Below are 15705 nucleotides of genomic sequence, written 5' to 3'. Positions count from 1 at the left end.
TGCCTTGTTTCCTGATGTGGACAAATGAGGTCTGAAGTATTTCTTGAGCACAGACTGGCAGAGCAGCTTTGACTTACCACCACCATCTTATCTGCTTTGTCACATGTGCAATGGAATATCTTTGTTAATTTTTGCAGCATGGCCACAGGTCCTGTGATGCCTGATTGTAATGGATGAATTATGTCCCTGTCTCTAATTTAAATTTTAAAAAATCTCTGGAGTGGGAGGTGCTGGACTGTTGATTTCCAAGATATAAAGGTAGTGATTAAGATTATTTAAAGCAAGCTACATTTCTGTTCTTTCCACAACCAACTCTTTTTAGCTTTTTCAATATAGGCCTAAGTTGACCATTCACTTTTTAAATCCACTTGTTATATCCAGATTCCTGTCCTAGATTCATGTCCTGCTCTAATCAGCTTTCTGCTGCCACCAGGCTGACTTGCTGCCATTTGTATGCAGCATATACTAATACAGTTACTGGATAGTAAATAAGTATATTTCTTGGGTGGGTAGACAAGGATACCTTGAACTTTAGAATTGTTTTTTCTAAAATCATATTTCTAGCTAGTTCAGTTAAAGGTTCCTATTTCTCAGTTACTAAAAGAGAACCATGGAGAGCCAGATTCTGTCCTCTGGCTCATTGGGTTTGCAAAGGTCTAAGTGAGGGCAGAAAGTTGACAGGTAAAATTTCAGTACTCATTCTAATGGATTTATCATAGTCCCCACTGCATAATAAAATGTTTCATGCATGCATTTTTATATAGTGCAACTACATTTATTCAGAATGTTTTGTGAGCATAAAATCCCTTAGGAGAAAAAACAAATGGAACGGGGGGAGAGGGGAGAGAAGAGGAGGAAGGTTTGGAAAGTTGAGAGATACTGAGCATGTCATTACCATACTCCACCAGGGGATTTAACCAACAGCAAGTGTTGAACTAAAAGGTTTATGGAAATGGAATTTACCTATATTGATCTTTTTCACTGTCTATGTGTAATTGGCATTACATAGCAAGTTTACAAGTTAGTTTGGCAGAACTTTTATTTTTCATAACTTTGACATAATGATTCTTAAATAGAAAACTCATAACAGGTTTTTAATTTTTACAGTTGTGGGGGATTTAAGGGAGGTTTACGGTTAGAGCAGCTCTTACAGCAAAGGGACTCACATTATTAACAGTGAGCTGCAGAGAGCTCCCTGGGAGGCCAAAGGACCCTAAGACACACGGGCAGAAGGTGCTGGGGAGGTTAGAGTCCTGGCCTCATGGCAGTGTCCCATGGCAAAAGCTGTGAGGAAGACAATAACCACTCAGCTATGGGTAAAGCCACCTTCCTACTGAATGGCTCCTGTGCAGGTGCAGCTCCCACCATGCGGGAGTGGAGCCATGATAGTGCAGCTGCATAGGGTTCCCTGCATGGCCACAGGTCCAGTGTTGCCTGATCCCAGTAGGTGCTAGATGACAGGGGAGGCTGCACTTAATTTTGTCCCTGTTGATTTTTACATGTCAGGAAAAATCAACATTTACAGAAACCAGTGATTTAAATTGAATACTGTCAAGCCAATTTACAAGACTGGATGTTTGTGAATAAACTACTGATTTCCTAACTTAGTCTAAAAATATATATTTTTAATTATATGAGGAGCAGAAATACATAACTGCAAAATTATTTGATGGGTTTTGCTGATTATTGGATAACCTAAACTGTATGGCTATGTCTACACTGGCTACTTATTCCGGAAAAACAGCCGCTTTTCCGGAATAACTTGCCAGCTGTCTACACTGGCCGCTTGCTTTTCCGGAAAAGCACTGATGATCTACTGTAAAATTGTCAGTGTTTTTCCGGGAAAAACTATGCTGCTCCCGTTCGGGCAAAAGTCCTTTTCCGGAAAAAATGTTCCGGAAAAGGGCCAGTGTAGACAGCACAGTAGTCTTTTCCGCAAAAAAGCCCCGATCGTGAAAATGATGATCGGGGCTTTTTTGCGGAAACGCACGTCTACATTGGCATGGACGCTTTTCCGGAAAAGTGCTTTTCCGGAAAAGCATCCTGCCAATGTAGACGTGCTTTTTCCGGAAATACTTAACGGAAAACTGTTCCGTTTTAAGCATTTCCGGAAAAGGGTGCCAGTGTAGACGTAGCTTTTATGTATTCCCAATTCTTGTACAGAAAATAATGTTGTGTACTCATGGATGTCCACTGAGCTTTAAGATTAGCTGAATTCTGCATAGGCTATATAGCCTTGAAATCCACTCAGGAACTAACTTGCCATAGAGCATATTTTAGTGAGCCACCCACAGTTAAAAATGCATGGATAAGTACAGCAAAATTTACATCACAATAGCCTTTACAGGTGCAAATACAACAGATTTTTTTTCTTCCAGTGGTACCAAGGAACTCAGGAATAATCGGGGTCCAAAAACATCACTAAAATCATGAAATGATTTGTCTGCAGCTGGGTGAGCCCCTTTAATGCAGAAAGATATGAACATTTCCATCATAGTCAAGATATGCCTACTAATATAACTTTAGTCCCCTCTCATTTCAGATATACAATACAATCTTACAAAATATGTACTCTTGAAACATTCAATAAGGCCTTGATGTTGCAGGTTGGTCTGCGCAGTCATCCACATTTATACACCTAGAGCACAAGTTTTAGTCCATTAAAAAAGAAAACAAAACAACTTCGTTAGCCTAGTACTGGCTTTGCAATTGAAATACTATTTAGTCAAGCTGTTGTTAATTCTAATTTTCTATTTAAAATGGTTAAATCAATATACTGTACTTAAATAGCTTCTTTTACTGCACTAAGTAACTTGAAAGTGGCCAGTTAATGAAGTATTATTGATGTTTGAATAGAAACAGTTTCACTTTTTAAATGGTGCTTTTGTTTATGGTTTAATAGGATTGTATATTAATTTGGGCCCTAATCCTGAAACTTGTTTCTACAGGGATAGGCCCTGCACCTGCACAAAGATCCATTAACTTTATTGCAGAGTCAAATACAGGAGTAGGGCTCCAGGGAGTAATTTTTGGCAGTGATGCCATTCCTGTGGTCAAAGAGTTGACTTGCAAATGAGCGTGAAACTAAAGTAATTGTGTACTGTCTTTTACATTGTCATTCTGAGTTATTAAAGGATAAATCTGTTTGTAGTGTTTCAATCTATGCAAATATTTTCTAGGCCTGTTTTGGAAGAGTTTTTATAAGGTATTTGGTTCATACTTGAATTGTACACTGTGCTTCCATTGAATGAAGCAAAGGTCCTATGGAAAGAGTATGATGCTGTGATTAAAGATTGTATCATGATGAATATGCACAAGGGTGCTGAACAAAGGTTGTACAAGCAATGTTAATTGTGGTGTTTCTAAAATTCTAGACTTTGAAGTCTGTGTTATTTTAAACAGTCTTTTTGGTATGTATTATTTATAGATTAAAATCTAATCTTTATAGACTATCATTTTCAAGAACCCAAATATATATACACTGATTGAAAGGGCTTTAAGGCTGTATGCATATTTTTGTCCTACTTCATCAACCAAGAGACATCATTCAATCTTACCATTTGTTTATCTTGTTCTATTCCAGTTTGCCCTCAACGAACTTGTGCCACACTGTTGGAAGAAATAATAATATACAAGCCTAAATAAAGGAATTGTTGGAACTTGTAGAACTTTACTTCACTTTTTTTGGGAGCCGTGATTCAATATGTTCTAGATTGCCACCATAACTCTATTTTAATGAATTGGTTATTCCAAGTAATTTTCAGGTTTTAATAATGAAATTTTCTTTCACCTGATGAAGATGCAATTTGGTCTCTCATATTCTTTTCAGGGAAATGTTAATAAAAAATCATTGTTTCTTAGTTGACCCTAAATATTTTACTAAATAAATCAGTACATCTGGACTAAAACAACAACAAAAAACAATCACCTGAAACATGAGAGATCATTGATGTTTCAGTCTTAAAGGCCTTTTAAAAGTTTTTTAATTACATCAACTGTTCAGTAAGTGCTTCACCAATCCAGTGATTAGAAAGTGCTTATCTCCTTCACGTTTTATTTGTATCTTTGTCACTAAGCAGCTACTAAAGTAATTCTACAACTACACTACCATGGTAAGTCAACCTGAGCTATGCAGCTCCAAGCTATATGAATAACATAGCTGGAGTTGACATATCTTAGGTTGAGTTACCATGGGATGTTGACCGGAGAGCCCTTACTCTTCTAAACTTTTCCCTACTTACACATTTGAAGAAGTCCATTCTTGGAGAGAGAGCCTATCTCCCTCAATACGTGGGAGAAACTGCTCTGATCAGTTTGGAGATAGAGGAGAGAGTAAGGAAAAACCCTCTCTCCCAGTTTGAAATTCCTATCTGCATTTTTATTAGCTGACTGCCAGAACCCCATCCCTAGGTGCATCTCCAATTGCTTAACCCTTTCCTTTCTCTTCAGGTAAGTCAGACTCTCCTTTGCAGCTCCTGTTACCACAGCAAGGGTGGGCAATAAGGCTATGTCTGCATTACATCCCTCTTGCACAAGCCTATGCAAATGAAGCACAGATTAGCATATTGTCATGCTTCATTTGCATAATTAATTAGGGGCCTTTTTGCACAAGAGGCTTTTGCACAAAAAGGAGCCATCTACATAGCTCCTTTTTGTGCAAAAACCCTCTCTTGTGCAAGAGCCGTTCTTCCTCACTTTTTCAGGAGGGTGGAAAAGTGGAATGGGGATGAGGGGGTCTGGGTAGGAGGGCCACAGGGCTGGAGCGCCAGACTGGCTCCCCAATGCTGGGTGGGGAGCCCCAAGCCTACAGGGCCAGACCTAATCCCCAGGCCGTGGGTTACCTACCCCGGTAGAGATTGAGGTGAAAGTGGCAAAATGGAGAGGTTAGGGGCAGGAGTTAATGGCAAAGGGGGCACAGGATGAGGGTGAAGGAGTGGGGAGAACCAAGTAAAATGAGGAGCACTATGCCCAGGAAGGCCAGGGGTGCCGTTTTCCTTAAGGCTGGCCCTGCCCTACAGTTCTCACCCCTCTCCCCCCCACCTTGTCTTCTATTGTGGACTACATTCTGCTGGATTCAGCAGCCCCTCGGTGTGGCCAATATCCTCCCCAGCCCTTTTCTGCGGAGAAAATAAAGGAAATGGTGCTCTCACATTCATTTCTGCAAAATTCTGCATTGCATAATGGTGCAGAACAGTGTTCCTCTAAGCTACGTGGCAGCACAGCTTCAGAGATGATTAATCAGCCTTGCCCAGTCAGAGGCTCAGAGCTCTATGCCTGGGCAGGACTGATTAATCATCTGTGAAGCTGTGCTGCTGCGCAGCTTAGAGAGAACACTGGTGCAGAAAACCCCTAAGTGTAATAAATGCTTGGAAATCTTGCCCTCACAAAGTCCAAGCAGCATAGAGATGCAGTTTCTTCTTGTTAGGGTTCACATCCCCTTCCTCCCAGGGTGGTGGGATGAGCCCACATGACATAATTACAGAAGACTACAACGCAAATACTTAATATCACCTTGCAATATGGGGTGCAGATGTTATAAAAGAGATTAGTGCATATATCCTACAATGATTTCAGAAAGTCTATAAGAATTTATTTAGTATTTAAGCTTCCAACTATGTGTTGGCCATTGTTCAGCTAGGGCCAAGGGTTGTTGGCATGAACTGGTCTGCCAACATCACACCAACTACCTGACCAGGATGATGATGGTGACCCTGAAATGCTCAAGGAGATTAGGCAACAAAAACAGAATATCTAAAATTAATGGGGGACTTTATTTGTCCTCATATTGACTGGGAACACATAACCTCAGGCTGGGGTGCAGAAATTTAATTTCTAGACACCTTTAATGACTGCTTCTTGGGCAGTTAGTTCCTCGAACCCATTAGTGGAGAGGCAATTCTTGATTTACTCTTATGGGATGCATAACATAATGGTTCAAGACATGAAAACAGTTGAAACACTTGGTAATACCAATCATAATATAATTAAATTTAACATCCTCAAAGGGGGGGAAATTCCAAAGAAGCCCACCACTGTAGTATTTAACCTCAAAAGAGGATCTACACAAAAATGAGAAGACTAGTTAAATGGAAATTAAAAGGAACTGTGAAATGCCTACAAGCTACAATGGAAACTTTTTAAGAACACCAAAAGAGGCTCAAACTAAATGTACACCCCAAATAAATAAACAGTAATACAGCCACACTACACATTTTAAGGACCTCTGTGTTTGGAATTTTGTTCCACCAATTTACATAGACCAATGGTCTCCAACCTTTTTACACCGAAGATCACTTTTTAAATCTCAGAACAGGTGAAGATCTACTGCTCCGCCTCTTCCTTGAAGCCCCGCCCTCTCTATTCTCCTGTCCATCACTTGCTATTCCCAACCCTTACTTACACACTCTGATAAACAATTTATTTTTAAATTATGCGATATATAAAATTAAAATCACATGCTTATAGTTATGAAATAAATGGTCTTTTTTATTCATGCTATTTAAATCTACAATGAAGCATTTATAATTATACATTTTGTGGGGACAGAGTTCTGCGGCTGGGGGCAGGGGAGAGGGAACAGGGCGCTGGGAGGGCAGAGGACAGGGTTCTGCAACAGGGGACAGGGTGCCAGTGGGGACAGAGTTCAGGGAATAATGGATCTTTCAGAAAAGGCTTTATTTTCCGAAAGATCCCCGTTTAGACTGGCGCTTTTTGCCGGCAAAGCCCCGCGCTGGAAAAAAGCAGCAGCCATGTTTATGCAAACAAAGCGGGGAAGATTTAAATCCCCGCTTCATTTGCAATTGCGCTGTGTCTAATTTGCATCCCTTTTATGGAAAAGGGGTGCAATCTAGACACAGCCTGAGTGTCCTTAAACTTCTAAATTTCTAGAAGTTGAGACAAGATTAAAGGGACCGGATCACTCAGTAAACTGCCCTGTTCTGTTTGCTCCCAATGAAAAGCATCTGGTGCCAGCCACAGTCAAAGAGTGGGCTAGATGGATGATTGGTCTGACCAATTTTGGCCATTCTTATGTTCTAAGTGTGCCACAGCTCAGAGTACTATAATAAATTAAAACCTCTTATAAGGAGACAAAAAAATTAATCTGCAGCTGCCTAGATTTTCTCCTGAGGATTATGTTCATGAGCATCACTTCTGCTGCGTCATGGGATATGGGCAGCTGATGAAACAGCTGTGCAATGTGAGAAGAAAACTCAGTGCTGTTAGCACTGCACAGAGAAGGATATCTGGCTTTCTAAATGAATCATGAAAAAAGAAAAAAAAATGGTACAAGACAAATGACATAATGTTCAGTTTTGCCCCCATACACACATACAGCTCTAAGTCACGGGTGGGGAACCTTTTTTGGGTTGAAGGCCACTGACCTGCAGAAAAATCAAATGGGGGCCACACAGAAGTGAGAAGTGGGGGGACTAGAGCACCACCACAGGCTCCCCAATGCTGAAGGGGAGACTCTGAGCTTGGGTACGGAATCAGGCAAGCCAGGAGCCACATGCGGCCCCCTCAGGCCTTAGGTTCCCCACCCCTGCTCTCTAAGGGTATGTCTACACTACTCTCCTAGTTCGAACTAGCGGGGTAATGTAGGCATACCGCACTTGCAAATGAAGCCCGGGATTTGAATTTCCCGGGCTTCATTTGCATAAGCGGGGAGCTGCCATTTTTAAAACCCCGCTGGTTCGAACCCCGTGCCGCGCGGCTACACGGGGCACGAATTAGGTAGTTCGAACTAGGCTTCCTATTCCGAACTACAGGTACACCTCATTTCACGAGGAGTAACGGTAGTTCGAACTACCTAGTTTGTGCCCCGTGTAGCCGCGCTGCACGGGGTTCGAACCAGCGGGGTTTTAAAAATGGCAGCTCCCCGCTTATGCAAATGAAGTCCGGGAAATTCAAATCCCAGGCTTCATTTGCAAGTGCGGTATGCCTACATTACCCCTCTAGTTCGAACTAGCGGGGTAGGGTAGACATACCCTCAGTGATTCACTTGAAGCCTATATGACTGTTTATTCATTTACATCAATATGGAACATGAATGTTAATGGGCAGGCCTCCCTCACTCTGGATTCCTCTTTTCAGACAGTCCTCTCACACTCCCACATAAATTCATCATAGGATGACCAGATAGTAAATGTGAGGAATCAGGTCTTTTTTCCTGGGGTAGAGGGATAGTTGCATATCTAGTATCTTGACGATAGGCAAAACCCTGGCTGTGTACCAGCTCAAACCATTTTAGGGCTTTGTTGCAACCTAGTTTTATGCTGTAATGTAAATTAAATCTTAACTCTATTACCAAGGCATTCAAAAGCCTTGGATAGCCCAAAGTTTTAGCAGTGTTCTTGACCAAAGGTTGGCAGTTGTATGGGTGCTCGTGCGTGACCAATATTCTGGAACATGGGCGTTGGTCCGCCAGTGTTTGCGCTTATATTTCAGAGCCGTGCCAGCTATAGGACTGACTGAGGCAACTGCCCCACTCCTGGTGCTTTGTATGGGGGCCCCACACTTCAAGGGATTCAGGGCCCAAGGCAGCCTGGAATTAACATGGGGCCTGGTGCCAGAAGCAGAGCATCCTGCTCTCAGCTTGCCTTGCTGTGTTCTGTTGGTTCCCAGTGTTGCTCGTGAGAGAGGGTATAAGCTGGAAAGAAGCAGTGTGGAGGTTTGGGGAAAAGGGGCAGGAAGAGATGGGGAAGAGTGGAATGGACTGGGGATTGGTTGCTCACTGTTGCTGGTACCAGGCTCCCTATTAACTCCTCAGGTCACCCTGGACCTCGTGTCCCCCTTAAGTATGGGGCTCCCAGTTGCTCCAGTCTCTTCTATGGACTTGTTCTGGGCATCATCAGAAAATATGGAAATCTGGCACCCATGATCTTGACCTCTCATCACCCTAGTCCACCATTAGGGGCTTTATTTACAATATACAACACCAATGCTTACCTTCCCATGTAAGGCTTTTTAACTTTGTCCCTTGGCATGAGGAAAGAGTGTTCGCCTCCCTGAGATCCTGGGATTCTCTAGCCCTTTCTTCCCCCTCTTTCTGCCTCTCTTTTAAGTTTCCTCTGCTGAAGAGCTGAAACATTTGTTAAGTTAGTGCTTAGTCAATTATCTCATCAATTTTGCCCATGTGAAGACATTTACAAAGTACACACAGTGGTGAATCAGCTTTAAGTCACATATGCTCTATCACAGTGGACAAAAACAACATGGTAATAAAATGAATGAACATTTGAAAACTTAAGAATGTAGGATTTGATAAACTAGATCAAGTCAGTAGCCTACCAAATCTCATCTCCTGCCTTTGGTAGGGCCATGAGATTGGTTCAGAGGAAGGACCACTCCCTGTCATGATCATGAGGGTTAGCCAGCAGCTTGGGGACTAAGGGGTTATCTATTACCCAAGTGATCTCACCCCTAAAGTATAAACCAGGACACAAAAATTAATCAATGCCTGGTTAATAAAAAGAAAAGAGAAAGAACTTTTATTATCAACACAATATTCCTGTTGCAAGCATAATGAATAGATGGAAAAGTCACAAAGTAATATACTTATGTGGGGAAGGGGGGAAGGGGGGGGGGAACCACACCATGGGCCAGGAGCTTAGTTACAAAGGAGAGGAAACCCCATTTTAAAAAATGCAAAGACATCAGATCCCATTTCCCAAACCATAAAACAATAAAATCTAACAGATTTATCTAAACCTTACCCTGCTTACAGAGACTTTTCTTGGAGGGAGACATAGTGTCTGTCTCCCTCAGTCGCTGGAGAGAACAAAACCCAAAAATTCCCTTGTCCCAGTTTGAAATTCCTACCTGCATTCCTATTGGCTGACTCTACCTGGCTTAGGTAAGGGACATAGTTAACCCCTTAGTCCACAAGCTGCTGGCTAACCCTCATGATCATGACACTCCCCCAGCCCAAGTTGCATATATGTAGTGTTATATGTTGCAACATCAAAATTCAATGTTGTACATAAAGGCTGTGTGGGAAATTATCTTCAGATAGTAATTCAGCTTCTGAATCATGATACATTTGTGGCATTAAGGGCTCATATGATCTGTAAGTAGAACCATGTCAGGAGATGTGATTATAATCTGATGCTAGCCTATATGCCAGCCTATATTCAAATGGAAAAAAAATTGGATTAACTATTGTGACAAGTTTCAAAGGGGTAACTGTGTTAGTCTGTTTCAGCAAAAACTAGGAGTCCTGTGGCAATTTAAAGACTAACAGATTTATTTGGGCATAAAGTTTCAGGGTTGGAACCTTCTGCTTATGCCCAAATAAATGTCATAGTCTTTCAGGTGCCATAAGACTCCTTTTTTATGATTAACCATATAGGTCATAATAACAATGTACACTATTTTATTAAACATTTTTGGTATGTCAAACATTTTAAAGATTTCCAATCCAAACAAAAACCAGGCTTTGCAGCATTTTAGTGAAGAATATTTTCATTGTCATATACGTATGTACATCCAAATATTTGAACTTTAAATTGAGCAAGATGATTGAAAAGGCTACTATGCAAAGAAAAAGCCAGGGAGTATTTTTCCTGCATGTGCTAATATATAACCAGAAGTGAAACTGCATAACTTGTTGATGACTGTTGGCATTTACGTAGTGCTTTGGAAATTCTTGATTGCAACATTCATTTATCAGCAGATGAGGGTTTGCGGTTGTGAAATCAAGCATACACTGTTTTTGGCCTTCTTTTTTTATAAGTTTTAAAAGTGGGAGACAGGGACTCTCTTAGAAATAATTAAGTTAGTTTGGCTGTGTTGCCAGCTTTTATTGTCAGGAGAGACAAAACAGAAACTGAGATAAAACTCAGCTTGTTTCCGTGTTTGTAAGTGAAACAAACCACATAATTTGGATAAGCTACTGGCACCAATTTGCATACCACTGTGGAAATTCCCAAAGTAGGACACAAACATTTAGGGGCTGGACATACTTAGTCAGGAAATCCAGTCATACTATTATGCTTGTATTGGAATGACTAGTCACTACGGATGTGTAGATTGCATATTAAATTAGTTATTTACTCTCTGTTCTGTGTAAAAAGCCCACAGCTGAAACAAACGTGGAAAGTCTGATCATAGTCTTTTTTTTTCTGTCTCATCCATTTTCTTTCCTTATTCATTCTGCTGTAGATTAGCACAACAAAACTTTTGTTCTATTCCTATCAGAGCTGCTTGTACATTGAAAAATATCACAAAATATTGTTCTGCTTGTATTTTTGCAATGTCTCCAAGGAAAGCACATACTGTAAATAAAGGGAAGTGCTTTGCAAATACAAGATGTAGAAAAGACTTTGTAGCAGTTATCTGAAATAGTAACTTTATTTTTAAATTAGTTCAACTTTGGCCCAAACTTAGCACTATCCCTTGAAAGCAGAATTCTTGTTGTGGACTATCTTCTGGTTCTGGGAACATACCAGGCTGTATTTGGGGCAGGAGGGCCCCAGGGAATCTCTAAGGGAGACAGTAAACAGATTTAAGACTATGTAGAAAAGCAGGTCTGCCCATGGGGGAGGGGAGGGGCACATGGAGTAAATGGGGCAGTTGCCCCGGGACTTGGAGATTCCAGCCACTGCCATCACTACTGCAGCTGCAGGAGCCTTGGGCCCTTTGAGTAGATGCTGGAGTGCTACTCCGTGGCTCCGAGGGCTGGGGTGACAGGAGGAGCATGCTGTGGTCTGGGTGGCACTAAGAGTTGACAGCCCTTGGCCCATCTCCTTCCATCTGAGGCCCCATCTCGCCCCTTCTGGGGCACAGACCTCCGCGCTCCACCTCACATTGCTCTGGGACCTACGGTGGCTGTTGGTCCTGCCATAGAAAAGCTAGCGCCATGTGGGGAGGAGCTGACTGCACTTTGACCAAATGCTCATTGCTACGACTATCTGCCAGAAGTTTAGAAGTTATTTTCCTTATCGCTGAGGTGACTAAGTCCTGGTTTATACTACAGGGTTAGGTCAATCTAAGGCAGCTTATGTTGACCTAGTTGTGTCAGTGCACACCCTGTAGTCGTCTCTCACTGATGTAAGTGCCCCATTACACTGACATAATAACTCCACCTCCATGAAAGTATAAACTCCATCTCCATGAGAGTATAGGGCAGGGCTGTCCCTGGGGGCAGGAACAGAACTTGAGGCAACCCCCACCCAGGTTATGTCTACACTGCAGGTTTTTTTCGGCAGAAGATATGCAAATTGTGCTCTAATTTGCTTATCTTCTGTCAATCCTTTTTGTGGAAGAGGTTTTGCTGCTAAAAACCCCGATGTAGACGGGGCCATTTGTCGGGGAAAAAAAAAACCTTTTTTGCAAGATCCTATAAACCTCATTTTTTGAGGAATAAGGGATCTTGCAAAAAAGGAGTTTTTCTCTGACAAATGGCCCCGTCTACACAGGGCTTTTTAGTGGCAAAGCCTCTTCCGCAAAAAGGATCTGCAGAAGATATGCAAATGACAGTGTGATTTGTATATCTTCTGCCGAAACCCCCTCGGCAGTGTAGACATAGCCCCAGTGTCCCAGGCACAGGGCCCAGGGCAACTTCTCCTCCTCTGCAGGCCCTGTCCAGCCTATGCTCCACCCCTACTCTCCAGTCCTGCCGCATCTCCTTGCCTATAGCCCCTACCCCAGCTACATGACCTGGGGAATTACCTCTCCTCCCACACTTCTTTCAGCAGCGGCAGTTGGGAAGCCTGCTCTGCATTTTTGCCCTCTCCCAGTCAGCTGTGCTCCACTTCCCTGCAGTGGTGGGAAGTGGATCACCTGGGGTCAGAGCACTTTGCTTCCTACTGCCACAGTGAAGCTGAGCACAGTGGGCTGGGAGATGGGTGGTGGAGTGGAGCTGGCTGCTGGGTCACTCCAGCTCTCACTGCTATGGTGAGTGCGAGGGGGAGGATCCAACTCCCTCTGCTTCCCTGAACCAGGGTCTCCAGTACTCTCTTTGGCTCTGTCCATAGAACCATTGAGGTGGCCACTGCAAGACCCTCCAAAAAGCATGGTGTCTGGGGTGTCCTCCCTGAACCATGCTATGGACGGGATAGCTTTGGTGTAGGGTTTATGTTGCTGTAGTTAGGGTGATGCAGTGTCTGAGGAGACACTACATTACTTACATTGCTTGTTGGCTGTCTTGTCAAGTTCACAGCTCCAGTATGAAAGCCAGGCAGCTACAGCCCAATTGTCCTTGGCTGCCTGCTATCTGCTGTCCAGAGACTCCGTACTTAGTGAGCTGAGAAACACAGGCTGGTGTATCTCACTCCCAGCTTGGAGCAATGATCTAGGGAAAGGGGTAGTGATGGGCTCCTAGTGGGGAGCTGTGTAGAGCTCAGAGCCCTGACTGTCACCCCCCACACTGTCCGTCTTCAATTGGTAGAGCGCTCATGGTGAGGATACTCATCACTGATAGAAAGAGGGTAATACACAATAATTACTGCAGTGGCTGTAAGTAGACCTAACATATAGATTGGTTTAATTCTGTAGTGTAGATATGCTATAAATCAGACTATCCCAGCTGAAGTCACCAGTCTATCTGTAGTTAAAGTTAAGCCAAAGTTGATTTGACAGTCTAGAAAACAAAGAGAAAACAACAAAACAAAAGTTAAACAGATGATAAATATAACTAAACCCTTACAAAAGGCATGCTATCCCTTGTTAACTGATCATTTTGAGGCAGAATTTCTCTCTGCCTTAGCAAGCTGTCAGCTAGAATTCCAGCATCTGTTTTGGAGGGTTGTTCTACATTACAAAATGCTTCCTATGCTAACAATGAACGTCAGCAATTAGTACAGATGAACACAGCAGATCCGGACAAATAATTTACAGCACCATTTCAGTAACTGAAACAAGTTTCAGCCATAGTGTGCTGACCATGATTTGTCCACAGACCTGGTCTACAATGGACAATTTTAATGATTATACCAATAGGCTGTGTCTACATTGGCAATATTTTGCGCAAAAGCAAGTGCTTTTGCGCAAAAACTTGCTGTCTGTCTACACTGGCCGCGAGTTCTTGCACAAGAACACTGACATTCTAATGTATGAAATCAGGGCTTCTTGTGCAAGAACTATGATGCTCCCACTCAGGAATAAGCCCTCTTGCGCAACAGTTCTTGTGCAAGAGGCCAGTGTAGACAGGCAACATGAATTTCTTGAGCAAGAAAGCCCTATGATTACAATGGCCATCGGAGCTTTCTTGCGCAAGACAGAGTCTACACTGGCATGGATGTTCTTGCGCAAAAGCACATCTCTTGCGCAAAGGCACATGCCAGTGTAGACGCTCTCTTCTGGAAGAGTTTTTGCACAAGAACTCTTCTGCAAAAGAGTTCTTGTGCAAAATCATGCCAGTGTAGACGTAGCCATATAGTATAATGTCCTGTGTGGACACTCCTAAGATAAGAAGAGCTTTTGGGGGTTGAGTTCAAATCCCTTCCCAAGCAACATAAGCCAAAGCAACCCACATTCCAAATCAGACAACGCCTCCACGCCCCTCACCTTATATTTGGTTAAGAGTGTCCACACTGCAGGTTATATCAGTTTCACTGCATCTGTTTAAATTCAATCATTAAGTTATGTGGAAAAAACTCACCTATGCAGAAAGAATCAACTACAGTTGCAGTGAAAACCTTATGCAGCAGCAGATCAACTGCATCACCTGCCAGAAACTAATTTTTTTTTCTAGTGTAAACAAGAATGGAAAGTTTGTGTGGGTCATGACTGAGGAACAGATGTTTCATCTTCTCTTTCCAACCTTTGAAGATATACTTTTTCTTCTTTGATGCAGTAATATAGTTTTTATCTAATTCAGGGCATCATTTCAGAGAAGAAATAAAACAAAGCAATACTGGGCTTCCTACTTTAAGCCAGGGTGCCCTTGAATATTATCAAAGTTTTATTTATAATTGTTGTATGTTAATATTCCTTCTTTCCCTGTTCCATTGTTTATTTGAATATTAATCTGCATTTAACAAAATATTGTATTTCTCCTAAGTGTGACCCTTTGATGTTAGGCATAAACACTCATTAGCATGTTTTTCTTCTTCCTTTTTTAAAGAAATACATGTAGGATCTGATCAAAATCCCATTGAAGTCACCTGTAATCTTTCGGTTAATTTCAGTGGGCTTCTGACCAGACCCTAGAGTCCCTGACACAAAGTGAACTATTACAAAGCAACCTTTACAGATTCATATTATATAGAACAATAACGTATTAAATTTACTTTAGTGGCTACAATACAAAATGGGTGGAAAAGCCCTCAGCCATTACAGAGATGAAGAAGAAGCCTAATTATTTACTAATACAAATATACCTATCAACATTGACCTCTTTATTGAAGGGAAGTTAAATTACTTAAATGGTGATTTGTACTCTCTCAGAACATTAAATTTGACAGCAAAAACCAGAAATGTCTAAAAGCCTCTGAGGGTACGTCTACATAGTATGCTTATTTCAAAATAAGCTAATTCGGATTTTTTTTCCAAATAGCTTATTTTGAAATAGCATGTCTGCACTACAGGGAAGCCTGGAAATTAGTGTGAGGCAGGCTTCGCTAATGTGGATGTGCTACCTCGAATTAGAGCCCCAGGAGGCACTGGGGAGTAGCTGCTTTGAATGTCCTTAGGGAGGACCTATTTCAAAATAGCAACAATGGAGTGTCCATACTACTGCTATTCTGAAATAGCTATTTTGGA

At 42.0% G+C, this 15705-nt stretch overlaps 1 long non-coding RNA gene across 1 annotated transcript; it reads right to left on the bottom strand.

The window, feature by feature from the left end:
• Positions 1-2435: 2435 nt before the first annotated feature.
• Positions 2436-9799, bottom strand: LOC112547489 (uncharacterized). Its single transcript, XR_012902597.1, has 4 exons — positions 9717-9799; positions 8950-9082; positions 3558-3609; positions 2436-2638 (listed from the first exon to the last, which is right to left on the bottom strand). It is a non-coding gene; the product is annotated as an uncharacterized LOC112547489 (long non-coding RNA).
• Positions 9800-15705: the final 5906 nt, after the last annotated feature.

This window comes from Pelodiscus sinensis, chromosome 3 (genome assembly GCF_049634645.1).
Source record: "Pelodiscus sinensis isolate JC-2024 chromosome 3, ASM4963464v1, whole genome shotgun sequence".
Taxonomy (NCBI): domain Eukaryota; kingdom Metazoa; phylum Chordata; order Testudines; family Trionychidae; genus Pelodiscus; species Pelodiscus sinensis.
Note: the sequence above shows the minus strand (reverse complement) of the source record. Positions and strands in the feature narration are given on the sequence as shown.